Source organism: Doryrhamphus excisus, linkage group LG2 (genome assembly GCF_037039965.1).
Source record: "Doryrhamphus excisus strain RoL-2023G ecotype Guam linkage group LG2, RoL_Dexc_Guam_v1.1, whole genome shotgun sequence".
In the NCBI taxonomy this organism is placed as follows: Eukaryota; Metazoa; Chordata; class Actinopteri; order Syngnathiformes; family Syngnathidae; genus Doryrhamphus; species Doryrhamphus excisus.
Window position 1 is genome coordinate 25,519,675 of NC_136358.1, and position 20,684 is coordinate 25,540,358.

Below are 20,684 nucleotides of genomic sequence, written 5' to 3' on the forward strand. Positions count from 1 at the left end.
TGTCCCAAGATGCTCGGCTATTTCTTATTGTATGTTCATGGGCACTGCAACCATGTTTGCTCCATGTTGGTGGAAAACTTCATTCATTCTGACAACGTGTCCATCTCAGCTGAGTCTTATGGATCCATTGTTTTCCTCTCCTGAGTCATTTGCTGATGTTAAAGAGGAGAGAAGCTTTTAAACCCAGATTTCCCTTGTCGATTTCACCCAAAATCCCTCAATCCTTCATTCATCTCCTTTTCCTCTTTCTCCATCTTGCCGTGTTCTGTCTCATCTCTTTTCTCCCAGATTTATCCTGACATGAAGAGGAAAAAAAAAACCTTTTTAACAAGTCATTTAATCTCAAATTGATGCTTCTAATCTCCTGCGAGTTTAACTTGAGGGAAGATGTTGCTTCCTTCAGTCGGCACAAATCCTCTTGCGTGACTTTCATTAGTGTGATGCTTGAAGTCAGGCTCGCCGGAAGGTGCTGACCCACGTCTGTGGCAAAGAATGGCTTGGAAATATAACCATGTGGTCACTTGCTGCTTACAATAGCTTGACTGACGGACGAATAAAGGCATATCTTAAGTATAATCAGGAAGAAAATGCAAGCTGCTAAGAGAAAATTGGTCATGAAGGTGAAGAGTCCACCGAGAACCACTAAAAAGCGTCAGTGTCAACTGTCAAGTGTGTTTTGCTGGAGAGGATGCCGTGCCTGAAGGAAGCCCGCGCTCCAAAAACCGCACCTTAAGGCTCGACTGAAGTTTGCTGCTGATAGCATGGACAAAGACAAGACCTTCTGGAGGAATGTTCAGTGGTCAGACGAAGCAAAAATCGAGCTGTTTGGCCACAATGCTCAGCAATATGTTTGGAGCCTTCAACCCCAAGAACACCATACCTACCATGAAGCACGGTGGTGGTAGTGCTATGCTATGCTATGTTTTACCTGCAAATGGAACTGGTGCTTTACAACGAGTAAATGGGATGACGAAAAAAGAGGATTACCTTCAAATTCTTCAAGATCATCAGCCTGAAGGTTGGCTCGTGGATGCAGTTGGGTGTTCCAATGACTCCAAACGTACATCAAAAATGGTAAATAAATGGCTAAATTGAGCTGGAATTAAGGTTTTAGACTTAAACCCCATTGAGAACATGTGGACAATGGTGAAGAAATAAGTCCATGTCAGAAAGCCTACAAATTTAACAGAACTGCACCAATTCTGTTAAGACCAGCGGTCAAAGATTCAACCAGAAGCTTGTGGATGGCTACCAAGTGAAAATGTCCACAGGACATTAACCAAATATTAGTATTGTGGTATGCATTTTTGTGAATATATATATATAGGGTCACAGGGGTGCTGGAGCCAACCCCGACAACCATTCACACTCACGGACAATTTGGAGTGGCCAATTAACCTAGCATGTTTTTGGAATGTGGGAGGAAACCGGAGTAAACCCACGCATGCACGGGGAGAACATGCAAACTCCACACAGAGATGGCCGAGGGTGGAATTGAACCCTGGTCTCCTTAGCTGCGAGGTCTGCGCACTAACCACTCGACCACCGTGCAGCCGAGAATAAATTCATTAAATGCTTAATTTAGGTATGAGTTTCTGCATGCAGGCATGTTTCTTTTGCTACTTTGTAGTGGGTGCACAGTCTCCAATATTGTATTCCAAGTGAACTGAACTGAACAACATCTGCATGAACTGGTGAAAAGATGGGATGAAAACACTTGATGTGAATCAATCTGGCTGGGAATTAATTATAAAAAGGAGAAAAAATAAACCTTAGATAGAAATGAAAAGACAAGCGGTTCCCACTAGTATTTAAGAAGAGATTCTCTCCTTGAGTCCGTGAGTGTGTGTTTTTTGTGGAACCATCATTCCGTGTATCCTCACATGACTGCCGGTGCCAAGGCTTCTCCTCTTCCTGCAGATGTGCCGCCTCACCTCAAATCTCCAAAGGGGCCGTGCACTATTTTTTTTAAGACATGCTCATTTAAGTTTCATCAGGCAGCTCTTGGGAGGCCTGGAGAGGATGGAGGATGGAGGAGGAAGTGCGGGGGGGGGGGGGGGGGGGGGGGCTGCCGTGCTGTCAGCTCGCAACATGATTGTACAGAAGCTCTTCATCTGAAGTCCCAAGGTGCTTCACTTCATCACGTTGTCTCGACTTGACTGTTTGTTTTTCTTGCTCCTCGGAAAACAGACTGAGAGTCATAAGATGAAATATCTCATTTCATGCCATAACTCATTGTGACGTACGTAGTGAAATAACAATAACAACATTAATGATAATAATAAACTAGATGGCACGGCCCACATCTGGTGGTAAATTATCCTTGGCCATCTGTCGGGTATCCATGGTTACACAGACAAACTGCATATACCATACAATTAGTAAAAAATAAATAATAAAAGAATATATTTTTATATATAAAATATTAATTCATCCACAGCGCTGGAAGAGACTCATTGCAAGTTATCACAAACGCTTGATTGCAGTTGTTTTGTTTTTCTCTCTCAATAATGAAATCATTTATTTTTACGTATATTTCCCCCACAAAGACAGGCTTTAGTATCATGATTCACCTTGTACTTCACCTTGTACTTTGGTACGAGGTGCATTATAAAAAAAAACACACAAAAAAAACTTAAACTGTATTATGGAAAGCAGGAAGTGAACAAATGTAGCAGTTACTGATTGCAAAAGTACCAGATGGAGGGGGACATGTGGAAATGTGAACTGATTATGGGATGCATTCAATTGTAATCTGATGCATGTTCAAATGAAATAACACCATTACCATTACCATTACCATTACCATTACCATTACCATTACCATTACCATTACCATTACCATTACCAGGATGTTGTCGGGCATACTGTAGATTGTTGAGGTGCATGCCACATTGCAACACAACACTAAGGGGTGTCCACGTTGGTCCACCAACATTAAACACGACTTTATCTAGGGTTATCTAGGGTCGTCAATACACTGTCAAAATGCGTGTATGTATGGATGACTACATCCTCGTAGGGATTTGGGTATTCTTTGCAGTCTGTTGCTGAGTGAAGTTTGTGACGTGTGTGTTTTGTCAAGTGTACACAGTGTACCCAGGCCCAGTTTTCCTGGGATGCATCCAACAGTAAGAGTCTGCTTCCAGCTATGTGCTGAGGGAACAGGGGGGGGGACACCCCCCGCCCCCACCCACGTAGTGCCACTGATATCCCTGTGATACCATTGCCCTTCTGTTCCGACCCTCAATGAGCTCATTTCTTGCTCCTCTACTCTCTCCCTGCACCCTCCTTGGTGGTTTGTTTTGGTCACACTTCTCAAGTTTGCCTTTCACTTGTCCTCCCGAGTGGTGACTTTGGTCGTGTGAGGTGAAAGCAGCCAAAGGCCATGCCAACTTTGCAGTCTGGCACCAGTGGCGTTAAGACGTGACGGAAGCCTCAAAATGCGCACGTGAGCATTTCTACTGGCGCATTGGCTGAGGTTTAAAGTGCTCATCCTTTGGCAAAATATGTATATATATACGTATATATACACACACACACTGTATATATATATACCATATATACTATATATATACACCGTATTTACACTTTTTTTCATAGGTTGGCTGTTCCTGCGACTTATACTCCAGAGCGACTTATAAATGAAATAATTGTTTATGTTACATTTAACACTGGACACCTTTTCTATTCATGTTTATTTTTAATTTTTTATAAATGACCCTAAAAAAATACGACTTATACTCCAGTGCGTCTCATGTATGTTTTTGTTTGGACCTAATTACGCATTTTTGGCCTTGTGCGACTTTTTACTCCGGAGCGACTTGTAGTCCAGAAAATACGGTGTATATATATATATATATATATATAGTGTATAGTGTGAAGATATTTTGGACTGTAGTCCTCCATCTATGTAGATGTGTGCTAAAGGAAACATTTCATAGGTGTGCCTTAGCCTTAGGCTGGACACAATAAAAGGCTGCTCATATATATATATATATATATATATATGTATATATATATATATATATATATATATATACCAATATTTCACATTTCATAGGTGTGCATAGGTGTGCCTTAGGCTGGACACAATAAAAGGCTGCTTAAATATCGGTATATAGTATGTATATATATACACATACATACATACATACATACATATATATATATACACACACCAATATTTGAGCAGCCTTTTATTGTGTCCAGCCTAAGGCACACCTATGAAATATTTCCTTTAGCACACATCTACATAGATGGAGGACTACAGTCCAAAATATCTTCACACTATACATGGAAGTGAACTGATGATGTTTTGGCTTCAGTGGACCTTTACCGCCGTGTTGACTCTGCAAAAACCCTGGTGGTTTCTTTTCTTCCTCCAGACTGACATTCATCAATTAAGTAACATATTAAATAACAGGAACACACACATGCGTGTCTGCACACACACACACACACACACACACACAGTTGCTCCAGATGACTCACTCATCCTCTCTGCTATATTTGGACTTATCTCCAGGCTAAACTAAACACTGCAAAGAAGCATGCAAAGACACACGTGAAAGGGTGTGGGCGGGATGTTATTAAGTGGGTACCCCCTCCTGGTTTGGTTCCATCATGACGTAGGAATTCGGTTGCAGCGTGGAAACATCACGCTCACAGTGCGATGACCTGATATGGGCCTGCTGCCTGGCTTCGGTGGAGACGGAAGGAGAGCGCAGGATTTGATGGAATTCATCGTTCATTAGCAAAGGTTAGCTCATAACTGGCACTGCTGTGTGGAGCCTGGATCATACATCTAACCCCACTTAAAGCCTGTGCTACTTCCTGTGTGTATACGACTTGTTCAGTGGGCGGACAACCAACCTTTGTGTTCCTATTCCTCCAATTTCGGATCAACATTTGCAATAAAAGTGATGGTTGTAACTTGGGATGATCTGATCAGGATCCTGATAATCCATGAGTGAAATTGGCTACTGATACCAATACTGATACAGATACCAATACTGATATCGAAATGTTTAAATGTACTACTGGCTACATTAGGGTATAACAATGTTTTTTTCCTGTGAGAGCTACTTTTCCAAAATCAAAATGGCTGCTCATTAATTTTAACATTAATTTTCATAGCATACTGTATTTCAAGCCAAAGCCAATATGCTTGTTTTCCCAGAAGAAAATGCTAACTCATTTATTTCTAGTCCTTTAACATTATTCACTGAAAACCTGAATGAAAAGCAGGTTTGCCCACCTTGGCTGGGCCCCTCCAGCTGCATCCGCTGCCTTCTGAACCGCATATGCAGCCGACTCCCTGTTCTGTGGCCGGAGACGAGACAAAATTCCGGCACTCGTCCGTCAAACATGGTGCAAATTCTCACTCTTGCTTTTTTTTAACTGATATCGGTCGATACTGATCAGTAGCCAATCGATCGGAGCACTCCGAATTGTAACACATTGATTAGTTTTCATCTCCAATAACACTCCCTGTCTCTTTTGAATTGCCTTCATTCACTCGTGCTAAAGGAAGCTGGTGGTGATAAGTAATATATAAATAATATAATAAAATATGAATACTTTATTGTCAGTTACTGTTGGCCGTAAACACAGAAGGACGAAGACACAATTCAGTGGTGATGCAACAATTGCGAGTCATAAAATCATCGGGGAGGATAGGTGTCAGCAGCCAACAGCAGGTCGCTGTGGGTAAACAAAATGCGCCTCATCATGCTGCCAGCAGGATGCTCCCCTGACTCGCGGGGTCAGTCTGGGATTTAGGATGATGTGTGACCACCTAATGTGTATTTGACTTTGACTTGCATTGTTGCCGCCCTCAGCTTTTTTTTTTTTCCTTTCTACCCTGCTTCTGTCATCTTTGCCTCCGCTTTATATCATCAGGCGTCACTTGTTACCGTGGGAAGAACAATGCTGACATCATGCTCATTATGCAATTCAATCAACACGGTGGGAGGGGCGATTCTTTTTTTAGACACTCCCCAGAGACACGGGGGTCATCCAAGCGTGCACATCTGCCCCCGGGAGGAGAGTGCGCCTCGATGTGTGTGTCTCTCTGTGGTTGGAAGTGAATGACTGTGCACACATGCAGGCGAGAACCTCTGCATGTTTACGTCTGATGCGATTACCCAGAAGACTTGAAGCAGAAATAGAAGTGAATAAAGAGGATAAGAAAAGATGTATGCTAACTGTAGCCGGCTGCACGGGTCACACACTCACATAGCACAATCAGAGTTCAGTAGCATGTCCGCTTGACCGATGGAAAACTACTGAAGACACGCAATCGATGCAATGTTGTCACTCCCACAAACATCACTTTCACTTTCCAAGCACACAAGCTTAAGTTTCTATTTCTAGAGGGGCGTGGCAACTTCCTCCATCCATACCGCCACTGGGTATTATTTTTAATACTATATCAAGAATAGGGCCGTCAAAGTTAACGCATTAATGAACGGTGCGTTCATTGACCTTAGAAAAAGTAGGACAAATCGCTAATCGCATTAAACATTCAAAAACTGTGGAAGAATATTGTAATAAAATTATATTTACTGTAATATAATGATTAATTTCTATGTATTTCAATGTGTTGCAAAAGAGAAATTAAATGACATTAGGTTTGCAATTTGGATGAAATATTACCCTGTTTTAGGTATTTTCATTTGTACATTTCACAAAGGAAATTCTTTAATAATAATCTAATTTACTAATTTTCTAATTTACTAACAAATATTTCGAATTTAAAACCAGTATCATAAATAAACTCATCTTATTTTGAGCTGACACAAATAAACAAAAACATGTTAGTGTGAGAGGTCTCACTTGCTCACAATTTGTATTTGTTGAACGTTTGTGAGCATGTTTAAGAGCTAATATGCTAATAATAACGAAAAATAGTAATACAAAAATATGCTTGCTGACTATATATTTTTTAATAATGGCCCAAAGTTTCCAAATTGATATCCCTTTACATAAAATTTTATGAAATTATCGTTGTAGTTGCATATCGAATCATTTACCACAAAGATATTTGCCCTACTATAGATAATTAATTCATTGTGAGTTAACTATGGACAAAAAATTTGATTAATCACAATCAAATATTTTAATTGATTGACAACCCTAATGAAAACCTTCTGAATTGTGTGATCATTGACTACTTCTCCGGTCCCAAGAATGGGGAACAAAGGCTAAGAGAAGAAATACTTTAACCAATACAAACTGCAATCTATTATAGTACAGCGTCTTGGTTAGAGTCCTTGGAATAAACATTCTTATTTGCTCCCGGTGTGAGTGTTGCTTGCGTGTCATGCATGTCTGAATATGTGCAGATAAAATCCCCAAAAAGATGCCCCTAAGGCCGGTGGGTGTCAGGGTGGCCTTGTGGTTTTTAGAGGACACAAAGGCAGTCTTGGTCCCGTGCTGCTGAAACGCTCATTTGTAGCTCTGCATGGGGTTGCTCCACTTTTAGAGTTGTCCTTTTTCTACAATGAAAGCCTAATTAAAACAGGACTGTGTTTGTGTTTTACGGGACATTAGAGCATCTGGAAGCATAACTGCTGATTAGTACACTGACCTCCAAAATACTGGTAACAAATTAATGCATAAACACAATAAATCAATACGCATATTTGCATATTTTGTTCACTGATTATTTTCTATATTCAATCCACAAGGGGGAAGACTACATGAAATTGTGCCGGTGCCAGATTGCCACTCATATCAAGTTTACACACACTTTATGATGGTGCTCACATGAGTTGGAGAATATTCATGTCCAGGGCCATGGCATCCAAGGTTTGAGCCCGTGTAAGAACATCTTCTCCCCTTTGCCTCAGCCTCGGTTATTTTGTCCAGTGGGTCAGGTGACTAGGCCAGCTGGCTATCTCCTTTCATCATGTGACAGGTAGCGGTGTCATGGGTGCTGTTTTTAAGCAGGCACTGGCTAAGTGGACTGACGTTAGAGAGGTGTCTATTTATGGGTGGGAGCTTCAGAGAGACATAGAATGTTGAGTAGGTGACAAATACTGTATATCTTGAAAAAAGGCAGCAGTGGCTAAAGGGTCCTTTTAAGTAACCTCTGTTGGTTTACACATGCCCCCTTTCTGGGATTCACATGGACTCCAATGGGACAGCAGGGGGTTTCTGTGTTTGGATGTGTCGGTATTGATGTTTTTAGGAGTAGTACACTGGCGCTAATAAGGAGCAGGTCAGAAATATTAATTTCCTGACAACACGTCTGCTCGATATCCCTCGTCAGACTGTCAGGTTGGCTCGGTTGAAGAACTCTGTAGCCCACGTTTGAGTCTAACGTTGTGTACCAATGTAGGGGGGGCTATACGGCATTCAAAAAATGGATGAACCATTGATTTGTCTTTGAGAAGTGCATAGCTAGCCACCCTAAACCAACATCCTGAAGCGAACCGGCCCCGGCCCCATGATACATAATCTAACCTCTCTAATCTAACCTCTCATAATCTAACCTTGCCATCTAACCCCTAAACCAACATCCTGAAGCAAACCGGCCCGGGCCCCGGCCCTGGCCCCGGCCCCGGCCCTGGCCCCATGATACATAATCTAACCTCTCTAATCTAACCTCTCATAATCTAACCTTGCCATCTAACCCCTAAACCAACATCCTGAAGCAAACCGGCACCGGCCCCGGCCCTGGCCCTGGCCCCATGATACATAATCTAACCTCTCTAATCTAACCTCTCATAATCTAACCTTGCCATCTAACCCCTAAACCAACATCCTGAAGCAAACCGGCCCGGGCCCCGGCCCCGGCCCCGGCCCTGGCCCCATGATACATAATCTAACCTCTCTAATCTAACCTCTCATAATCTAACCTTGCCATCTAACCCCTAAACCAACATCCTGAAGCGAACCGGCCCCGGCCCCGGCCCCGCCCTGGCCCCGGCCCTATGAAACATAATCTAACCTCTCTAATCTAACCTCTCATAATCTAACCTTGCATTCTCACCCCTAAACCAACATCCTGAAGCGAACCGGCCCCGGCCCCGGCCCCGGCCCCGGCCCTGGCCCCGGCCCCGGACCCAGCCCCGCCCTGGCCCCGGCCCTGCCCGGCCCCATGATACAGAATCTAACCTCTATAATCTAACCTCTCATGATCTAACCTTGCCATCTAACCCAGAAACCAACATCCTGAAGCAAACCGGCCCCGGCCCCAGCCCCAGCCCATGATAAATAATCTAACCTCTCAGTCCAGCTCACATGCTACTTGTGCGCATACAATACACCATTTCCAATGCCGATGCTGCTTTTATCATATAAAATGTAGATGTTGGAATATTATTAGCGCAATCATGGTGAAAGGATGTGTGTCTAATTTGTGCAGCACGGTCAACTGGGGGCTGGCGAGTGGAAACACTGAGTCAATCAACCTGAGTCCAGTGTGTGTTTAACCTCCTCATCTCCAGTTACCCCCCCCCCCCCCCCTTGTTCACTTGAAACCAACTGTCAGTCACCTCACTAGCCAACACCTTCATGCATGATTCCTGCGTCTTCCATTCAGGCCGCCTGTGGCTGCTGTCCAAAGAAGAGATCACGTTACTGTTTTTGGTAATCTGGGCCATATTATCTATTTTAGCAAAGATTCAACTATTCATTCATTCATTCAGCTGGAGCCTACCCCAGCTGTCTTTGGGCGAGAGGCGGGGTACACCCTGGACTGGTCGCCAGCCAATCACAGGGCACATATAGACAAACAACCATTCACACTCACATTCATACCTATGGACAATTTGGAGTCGATAATTAACCTAGCATGTTTTTGGAATGTGGGAGGAAACCGGAGTACCCGGAGAAAACCCACGCATGCACGGGGAGAACATGCAAACTCCACACAGAGATGGCCGAGGGTGGAATTGAACCCTGGTCTCCTAGCTGTGAGGTCAGTGCGCTAACCACTCGACCACCGTGCCACAAAGATTCAACCAGTTGACTATAATTGTATTTATAATTGAATACTCATTTATTCACAGGATTTGTAGTTTGTGATGAGATTTTGTTTGTATTTCTTTGTCGGGTGACATGTTATCTTACAAATGAATGGGGAAAACAATGCCATTCTTATATAAGTCCATATAAATTACCTCACGATGCGGAGACATGCTAGCATGGTGTAGTCAATAAAGTCTTTATTTAAAAAAAAAGGATGAGCTCGCACAGTGCAGAACAATTTACAACAATACAAAGGAGCAAAAAAAGGGGCCACGGATAACTTCCAGCCAACTGATCATATGTGTATGCACATCTCATTCTGCACATAAATACATTTTTTTACTTTGCCAATTATAGTTTTTCCATCCCCATTTTCATTTCATCCCACGGGGACAATCTGTGGTGCTCGACAATTACTTTCTTATTATCCTCTAAGGGTCTTCAATCCATGTTATGTAACAAAGAAACTGTTGCAGACTGCCTCTTGTAGTCCCTGCAAAGCAATCAGCGATGAGGAAAATTAGCTACAAAAATGCAGAAAGGCGGACAAAAGCAAAAAGCATGAAGTTCAAAATCAATAGCTTGGTCCTGGATGAATACATGGAATTATGCTAGCGTATATCCTCTATATGGGAAGGGAGCACTAAGTAAGAGGTGAAATGTGTAAGCAACTCACTTCAGGCTGAGCTCAGCAGAAGGGTTGAATTAGGAGCAGTGGGAGGCAGCGGGGGGGTTAATTGGGAGTGACAGAGCCTGGTCACTGTTACACAGCCCAGATGACCAGCGCCTACCGGATACTGTACAGAACCTTGTATGCCAGGGGTCTCAAACACGCGGCCCGTGGGCCAAATGCGGCCCGCGAGACACCAGTTTGAGGTCCCCACCTTAATACCAAAGTTTAATATTGAAATGACAGCTTAAAGCTGTGTGCACACCGGACACAATTAACATGATTTTGCCCCCGCCCATACTGTTACCCTACCCTGTTACCCCGCCCTGTTTTGCAGGAAACGATTTGGAATAAAACGGAAAAATACACGTCAAGATAAAGCATCTCATCAAACATGTTAAAGTTACGACGCTGCTCCCAGATGGAACTGAGTACCAATCAACCAATCACCAATCAAACTGTCCGTAAAAAAGCATGCATGCAGATAAACGCCGTTCAATGCCAATCACCTGTGGCTTGCGCTATTGCAGCATCAGCCAGTAGCGAGCATCTACTGCTTACGTTCTCTCACACTGTTAGAACCGTCATGTCTGCCATGTTGGACTTACAGTACCTGGCACCCTGCTATCCATCCTCACTAGGGTCGCAGGGGTATGCTGGAGCCTATCCCAGCTGTCTTCAGGCGAGAGGCGGTGTACACCCTCGACTGGACGCCCGCCAATCACAGGGCACATATAAAACAAACAACCATTCACACTAAAAGTTTGTCTTGCAACCTGAAAAAAAGTAGTATATGTGACATAATAAATAAAGTATGCGGCTGGTCTGCACCCTCCATGCATTTCTTGCAGCGGCCGTAAGACCCCGTATGACCGCTTGTGACCCAGGCTTAACGTCAACATGTTACATTGTGCATTCACAGTGAATAAACAACAAAATGTCTGTGTTGTTGTTATTCGCAGTAAGGATCTAAGAGTACTTTTGACTCCCCGAAAATTAATAAATCATTAATAACATTATGAATTCTCCTGCTGTAAGCTTGTATATAATCGATCCTTTATTTGATTATGTTCCTTCCAGGAATTCAGTGTTCCGCTGGCCATGTACTGGAGAGGAATGCAGATGTAATGTTCCAGCTGAGCGGAAGTGAATGCCATCATTAGTTGTGTACTACAATGGCATCCTCACCGAGAGGGCATGCTTGTGCAAGGAGATCCGACCAATACACAATGGGCCTTCCCTCACCATCACAGGCTGTCACATACGCCGCTTTAATGAGCAACATGACAGATTGGGAAAGAAATCGCACGTAAACAAAACACATTGTGTGGAAGAAGAAATAGAGGAAGAGAGTTCTCAGTATGGTGGGGCCACGACCAAGTCAAGGGAGGTGGACTCATCTGTTTAAGGATGAAGGTGTTCACTTATAACATTTCCTGAAGGCTCCTTTAAGTGTACTTTCTCACCACAACCCCTAGGTTAGTCCTGTCGATGCGGAACAGCCTTGAAACCACCGAGTCAGCGTTGAAACAAATCATTCCTTGGCTGGGGTAGGGGGTTCAATTAGATGCACCACCTCCAACTGTCTGGAATTCAATTATGTAAAGAAAGAGTTACGGTTGAGGGATGGAAATAAACAAGGTACTCTAATGTTTTATTCATACCGCACCCCAAAAATACCTCCTGCATTAAATAACCACGGCAACCACATTCAGCAGTCGAGAGGCCTTTTCCCTTATTTGTTCCGTGTTTGCCTTTCAAATCAGAGGTGCGGCACTTTTCATATTTCACTACTGTGACTAATTATGCGCACGCACGCTAAATGGAGCTATCATTGCAACATGCTAGTGATGCAATATTTTCTTCTTGGCGCAATGCATGCTGTGATGTCACTTTTAGCATAGAGTGGGCACTACTTTTCATATGTGTATATGCCGCCTTCTTCCTGCTCCAATGTTCCAAGTCACAACCAACGTATCAGTTATGTTCCTTTTAGCGATTTGACAAAGTTTAGCGTGATTAAGCTAACCACACAGTGACTCAAAATTGTTGGTTGCGTCTATGACCGTTCAGGTTGCAACACAAAGGCTTTTAAGTGTGCCTTATAGTGTGGAAAAGATGGTAGGTTGAACCGCTTTGGTCTCAGGATTGACCCCTGGGGTACGCTCCAAAATAGATCCAACAGGGAGAGCGACCTATGGAGAGTGATTTATTGCATCACTCACACTAAACTCACACTTCCTGTCTCGCTAGCATGTCTGAATGGTCGGGGACCTTAACAGATGAAATAAAAGTACAGAATACCAAAATAATATTCATTCATTTTTCTACCGCTTTTCCTCACGAGGGTCGCGGGGGTGCTGGACACCCTGAACTGGTCGCCAGTACCCGGAGAAAACCCACGCATGCACGGGGAGAACATGCAAACCCCACACAGAGATAGCCAAGGGTGGAATTGAACTCTCGTCTCCTAGCTGCGAGGTCTGTGCGCTAACCACTAGACCACCGTGCCGCCACCAAAATAATATATAGAACATAAAGTGTGCACAGTAAATGAAGGTCAATACCATGACACTTTTCTCTTATTTGTGGTTAGAAATACTCCACCGCCTCATTGTTTGTCTTACATTGTCGAGAAGGTGGGGGACAGATGAGCCTTGGATCTTGATTGAAAACCTCCAGTTGACAGAATCATGAGAGAATTGACCTTCTCTTCTTGTGGCTTCTCATTGCACCTCAAAGGCATCTGTGCAGCCATCCTTGTGCAAATGATTTATAGGCCCATAGGTGAGAACAATACACACACACACACACACTCACACACACACACATAGGGAGGCTGGGCCAAACCGAACGAGTTAGTTCAAAAGCTCAGCATATGGAAAGATGGAAGGTGACACCCGCTGAGATGGACTCCGCCTTCTTGCTCTGCTCCACGGCCTCTTTTCCACAAAGGAGACAGACAATGAGAAGGATGGAGCAAGTACACACACTACACACACTACACACAGTACATGTATTCACACGCATGGACACAACTTTCAACACGCTCTACACGCTCCCATTTTCCAATGATGTGAAATCCCATCCACGATGTTACACGGTCAAGCAGCAGCTGCTCACAGAGCTGCTAATTTTCCACTCATCATCACGGTAGCAGAATGTTACGCTATTGATTTGCCATAGCGGGGGCTGGGGGCTATTAATCTCGGGAACATGGCCCTAGCTCGGGAAAATGATGGCACATGAGAGGAGGAGACTTAGCAATTGGATGGGGAACAGAACATGGTCAAAAGTAACTGTTGATGAAATGAGACGAGTGGCAACTCCGCATCAAGGGGTTGGGGTGGCTTTGCAAAGGATGCTTCTTTAAAACATTTAGTATGTGTGTGTGTACGTTCAATTCCATGAAGCAATATCTTATTAAGGAAATCTCCAGCCATGGATTTTACTTAATTTCTTGTCTTACAAGCATTCAGTTGTCTTTTTGAAATTGTACAGGCTCATAGAGGTAGAGGTTCCAAGGTATTATCATTTTGGTAATGGTTTTATTTCATTTGAACATGCAGCAGATTACAATTGAATGCATCACATAATCAGTTCACAGTTCCACATGTCCAAGAGGAGTAGGAAGAAGCAAAGCTTATTAAATCCTACCCCTCCAGCTGGTACTATTACAATCAGTAACTGTTACATTTGTTCACCTCCTGCTTTCCTAATATAGATAGGGTTTTTTAAAATTAAATTAAATTAAATTAAATTAAATTAAATTAAATTAAATTAAATTAAATTAAATTAAATTAAATTAAATTAAATTTGTTCACTTCCTGCTTTCCCAATATAGTTTTTTTTTCTTAAATTATTATTTTTTTGTCACGTACCAAAGTACGAGGTGATATGACCATACAATGACATAATGGGTACCATAATAACTGTCAATTTATGTACATGATATGAGACAAAAGCACAAAATATTATTATATTATGATATATTCTCAGATTAATCAATGCTGCATTTTATAAGGTGGCGGTATTGACCCAGAAGCGCTGACCTGAGACTGATGTTGGTCCACTTTACGTATTTCCCTGGCCCTTGAGCAATCCTGCAATCAGCACACATGTGAATCCCTCCAATGGCACCTTGACCTTTCACTGACAAACCTTGTCACGCATCACAATGCCATTTTTTTTCCCCAGCCATTGAAATATTAAAACCACGGGAGATGGATGCTTTAAGTAGTTCAGAGCGGACTCGGCACATCCGTGTCTATTTTAATATGAGCCATAAATGAAACATAGCTGGGGGGGGGGGGTGATGCAGCCACACAGTGGACCAACAAAGAGCATTTCACTGAAGTCTAAACCCCTAAGTCTCTTTTTCAAAGTAAAAAGAATCACTCAGCATCCATGCCCGAGGCAGAACAGCATGAAGTAAGCAGATTTCTTATCCGATCTTAGTCTATCCACCATATCAACTCTTCCATTTGGACAGAATCCGACACCTGATAGCGATAAATGGTTTTCTTGCCATACGGGAGTGCTACCTAAATTAGAGCCTATACTATTTGCAGGAGATAGGTATGGCCGCTCATTTCGCTCTCCACACGAGGTACAGTATTTTAGCTCACTGACGCTTGACTCCCTGATAATTGGCAGGATGACATGTTTGATGGCAGTTCCAAATGCACGGTGCTGAAATAACGGCATCATTACCATGTGCAAACGTCCTCATACACGTACTTTTCTTTATTGTTGTACTGCGGTAAAATGACATTTACTTTTAAAGCACTATACATGTTCTACGATTCACGATGATAAGATGCAATCACGATTAATCACACTTAATCACGGATCGAAACAAATCTCTTTGTGGTAAACACTTTGATACGCCACTCCGATAACTACGTCAAATTTTATTTAAAGTTTTGAAAAGTTCAATGTGAGAGTTCCATTTTGTTTGGTGGTCCTTGAACGCACCATATAACTTTGTCCCACAGCATGATCCCAGTTTGACATGTACCTCGATTTTAAGGTCACAGTCCGACATGTCGAAGCAACCAATGGCGAGAACCCAGTGGACCAAAACGAGAACAGGATCAGAGACACAAAACCACAGCAGGTCCACACTCTGGAAATAGATGTTGCAGTGGAGAATCATGGGACATATATCTCATTACAGATATAGTAATTTATTACCATAAAAGTATCTGTTTGGTCGCCTCCATTAACCAGGAGGAAACACGCTAACTGATGAATAGATGGACAAAGAGGGTTAGCTTGGTCCTGACTGCCGTCTCACCGCCCCCGGCACAGAGGAACCAGTTCCAAACAAATATCCACTCACAGAAGCCGAGATTAGAGAGGACGCCGTGCCTGGGTTTCCTATTATTAGAAGAAAGGTTTATAGTTGGAGAAAACTGCGGGGAATTGTAGATATGAAATTACACGGACATGCTTCACATTCTGGAGGAACGTCGCGGGCTCTCAGCTAAGATATTTGTCTGCGGTATTCCTGCTGTTTCCATGTACGGTACAATGGCGGGATATCAAGTTGGCTTTCCCTTCTGATACATGAGAGGATTTTGTGTTGTTGTTATTGTATATAATATGTGGATGCCATTTTGGCAAGATTGTCAATGCAAAGGGAAGATGACTGACCGCTGCTATCGGAAATATAAATAAGAGCAATATTCATTCATTCATTTTCTATCGCTTTTTCCTCACGAGGGTCGCGGGGGTGCTGGAGCCTATCCCAGAGCTGCTGCGGAGCACACATTTTTACAAATAATATCCTTATTTTTATTATAAATGGTCTATTGTGATACAAAAACAGCCTATTGAATGAATACAAATACGAATTAATGTTGTATTTTAATGTATCTTTTACTCTGTTTACTTGCTTTTATTTGAGTATTTTGAAAAGCGCTATACAAATACATTCATTCATTCATTTTTCCTCACGTGCTGGAGCCTATCCCAGCTGTCTTCAGGCGAGAGGCGGGGTACACCCTGGACTGGTGGCCAGCCAATCACATATAGACAAACAACCATTCACACTCACATTCATACCTGGACAATTTGGAGTCACCAATTAACCTAGCATGTTTTTGGAATGTGGGAGAAAACTGGAGTACCCGGAGAAAACCCGGAGAACATGCAAACTCCACACAGAGAGATGGCCGAGGGTGGAATTGAACCCTGGTCTCCTAGCTGTGAGGTCTGCACGCTAACCACTCCACCACCGTGCCGCCCTAAATGACAGCCAGATAGGCACAAAAAGGTAAGATAGATAGGAAAGAGCTTTGGTGAGTCGGGTCTAATTCAGTAGCCTTTTTTTTCTGCGTCAACAAGCCATCTTCAGCATGGGAAAGTACGGACTGTGTTGTCATGGCTACAAGCTTTACTTGAAATGTATTATTGGTGAAAACATCTTTGTATCCGCCTGCTTTTGTCTCTGTCAGGTTGTGTGTGTACATGCCTGCTTTTCAAGCTCCTCTTCATGCCTCCAGGAGCAGAACCCCGGCCTGCATTCAGGTCTACGTCAGCACGTGGGGCTGTGACGCAGGTGCGTGAGGGAAGAATTGTTCCCATTGCTTCATTTGCATGTCCCTGGCTGGCTGACGGTGGGATTGGTGGGTGGCGTAGGGAAGCGAGGTGAGAGGGGGGGAGGGATGTTGCTTGCGGTGAGACGAGGATTCTCCTAGGATGACGCAGACACATCTCCAAAGCCTATTTATAAACCTATTGAAGTGTGTGCAATACCCTCTCGCTACTCTAACCTTCAAGCGTGCTTTCAAAATAAACAAAGAGAAAGAAAGCAATGGCAACAAAGCAGGGGGTCCTTTCCTGAGCAATGAAATATGGATTATGGATATGATGCGGTGCTCTTGGCTTAAACGATTGTCGGGCCATGGAATAAGAATAGGTTGGAATGGATGATCCCTTCTCAAATGACTTGGCAGCACTTGAAAGCTACCACTGACTAAAGTTCCATCCTGGCCAAACACACAGCGACCCGTATTCATTGAAGTCCCTCAACATTGGGCTTTATGCGGGGATAACACAGGCTGCTGCACGGCCTTTTTAGATCCTCTTCATCTTTGCTCGTGGTCATGTATTTTTAATCAAGCGTGCCGTTTCTTGATTTGCTTCCCGCTCACGTGGCGATATATATATATATCTGGCTTGCACACATGCCAAAATCCTAAATCACATACAGGCGTTGGCGTCATTGCGGTTAATTCAATTGGTGACGGCTTCATTCTGATCTGGCATCTTTAGAGAAGTGAGAATTCAGATCAGGGTCACGTTTAAAGATGTAGTAACTCCTGATCTTGTGAGTCGATGAGCAAACGGTAGCTCTTTCTTTGGCAGGAGCCAATTACAAGCCATCAGTGTACTCACAACAAGCTTGTCAACAAGGTCATTATATATAACAATATAACAACGTAACAGTCTCATGGTGTCATATTACTGAGAACAACACTAAATTCATCACACAGCCACTAAACAGTCCAAAAAGTGCACCTCAGAAATATACAAACATGTACCAATACAAGCTTAAAATAAAAAAAATGTAAGCTTTCCCATAAGGCATTGTGTCTGAGCAACACATTAATTTAGGTGCTGCAATGACGTCAGACTCCCTGACGTCATTAAAAATGTTAATAATTGTTATTTTTAACTGGTATTGGTACATACAGTGCATATTTCCTTATGTATAGTTACCTATACATTATGTCTGTTTTTTGAATTGTATCTTAACGTGTGTATTTAGATGTGTATGGAATCTACAAAAAGTCATAGATATCAGTTGCTTTATTCTTCAAGCCCCATTTTGTGAGTTCAACCCAAGGACATAATTTTTTTTTTTTTTTTTGTACTTCAAACTGACTGCAATCTGCAATCTGGAAAAAAGACTTTTTGTACGAAAAAGAAAATAATAACTTCCAGCAGAACTTTAATACAGGCACAGAAAAGCCATGAGGATTTAAAACCTCTCAGAGTGTGGCTATTGAATAGTGGAGATGATCCCTACTGAATACCTCCAGCAATAAGTTGACATTTCAGGAAATGTGCTTATTTGCTTTCCTGGTGCTAGTTAAGTAACAACAGATGCTGCTCAAACTTTACAATGGTGAACGTGAAGTGACGGCAACTTGGCTTAGTTTAGCATTAAGAATGAAAAAAGAGGAAACATTTTTTTTCCTGACCAGCAAAGACAGCAAACGTAGACAGAGATGGTTGTCGATGTGAAGGTGGTGTTGATATACAGTGTGTCTCCTTCAGGATTTTTTGGTAGACAGAAGAATTCATGGTTCCATTTATTACAGCAAGTCTTCCTAGTCATGAAGCATCAAAACAGCTCTATACCATCACACTACCACCACCATATTTTACTGTGGGTATGATGTTCTTTTTCTGAAGTGTGATATTACTTTTACACCAGATATGTGTATCATGTGTATCATTATGTATCATGTACCATGATATAGTACATGACTTTTTGTGTTTGCAGTACTTGAGTGGAGACATTTTATTGATCAAAAATGGAATGTAACTCTGTCTCTTGTGAAACAGGTGAGTGAGTCCACACTACAGAAAGACAAGATGGAGTCACAGCAAGACAACACCCCAAGCCATGGGAGTCTTCCAGCTGGTGTTCGCCACACCATCTGTGGGCCTGTTTATCCAGTGCTCATGTGAAACATTTTATGTGTATGTGTATGAGTATGTGTGTGCTTTGCATATTGTTTTTCACTCGGACTGCAGGGTCTTGAGAAAAGTGGTATTGAAAAGCAACAAACTGAGCTGAGAACTGACCCAGTTACAACGCAATAAAGCAAAATGGAACTTTGCACATTCATACATTATATTCTCACCCAACACAACATTAGGTACAATTGCTGGATCACTGCCTTTACAAAGATGACAATGAACGTGTTACCTGGTATTAATATTGCAGCTTATAGTCTAGTCATGTAAAATGCTGTTAATTGACGGGGTATTTATCCTGCATCAAGCCATTGCTTTAAACGATACATATCGCTTTATTAAGAATGTTTGGAATGCAGCTCAGTACATGAACTGCACACATTTATGCCTCGTCAATACGCTTAGTTTATGCTTTAGCTGTAATAAAATTAATACTTTAATTTTAATATTACAAAAATAAACCTGGCTGATTGAACATGAATGTGAAAGCAGGAAAATACAACAAAATGGAACCTCAAACTGTATTATGGAAAGCAGGAAGTGAACAAATGTAACAGTTACTGATTGCAAAAGGAGGGGTTGGATTTAATAAGCTTTGCTTCTTCCTACTCCTTTTGGACATGTGGAACTGTGAACGAATTATGGGATGCACTCAATTGTAATCTGATGCATGTTCAAATGAAATAAAACCATTACCATTACCAAGTATACAAGTGGATTCAAAAGGTTGTCCAATATTTCTCGTCCTGATATCAGCATAAAAATGCAATATTGGTTGATATTGGTATATTGTATTTTTTTTCCCTATCATGAAAAGTGATATTAAAAAAATGCTGTATACAACACATTGTATGCGTTCATAAAACCACAGCAGATATGTCATGTTACACACATCGCTATCGACTGATATCGGTTTAGAGATTGACAAGAAGCATTTGTTATGACTCGCTGCAGTCGACATTCTGCTGGTATTTTCTCTCTTTCCAAAATGTACAGTAATTCCACTTTGTCAAACGTCTAGACGAGCCTTGGGAAGCAGAGGTCGACGTACTTGATCACACGTGTTCCTGCGTGAACAGGACCCAAGTTCTTACACAGGCAAAGAGAATAAGTCCACATTCAACAAGGTCATCTTCAACTGGAGTTTATTTTATTAAAAAGACCAGGGTGCAAATATGAAATTAAAAAATAAAGACAAGCATATCATTTTTAAGCATTTAATACAAACTTAACAATATAAACTATTTCAGTCCCTCTTGACATGTAAGACACTGACTCAAAATACTTTGTTATGCCGTATTTTTTTTTTATCAAGTAT

General features: G+C 42.2%; 1 long non-coding RNA gene across 2 annotated transcripts; it reads left to right on the forward strand.

Annotated features, from left to right (window-relative positions):
• The first annotated feature begins 502 nt into the window (after positions 1-502).
• LOC144897320 (uncharacterized) lies at positions 503-20,101 on the forward strand. 2 transcript variants are annotated; one of them, XR_013626895.1, is made up of 3 exons: positions 503-1,074; positions 17,113-17,216; positions 19,232-20,101. It is a non-coding gene; the product is annotated as an uncharacterized LOC144897320 (long non-coding RNA). The 2 variants fall into 2 exon arrangements; XR_013626894.1 differs by lacking the exon at positions 503-1,074 and adding an exon at positions 4,625-4,762.
• The last annotated feature ends 583 nt before the right edge of the window (positions 20,102-20,684 follow it).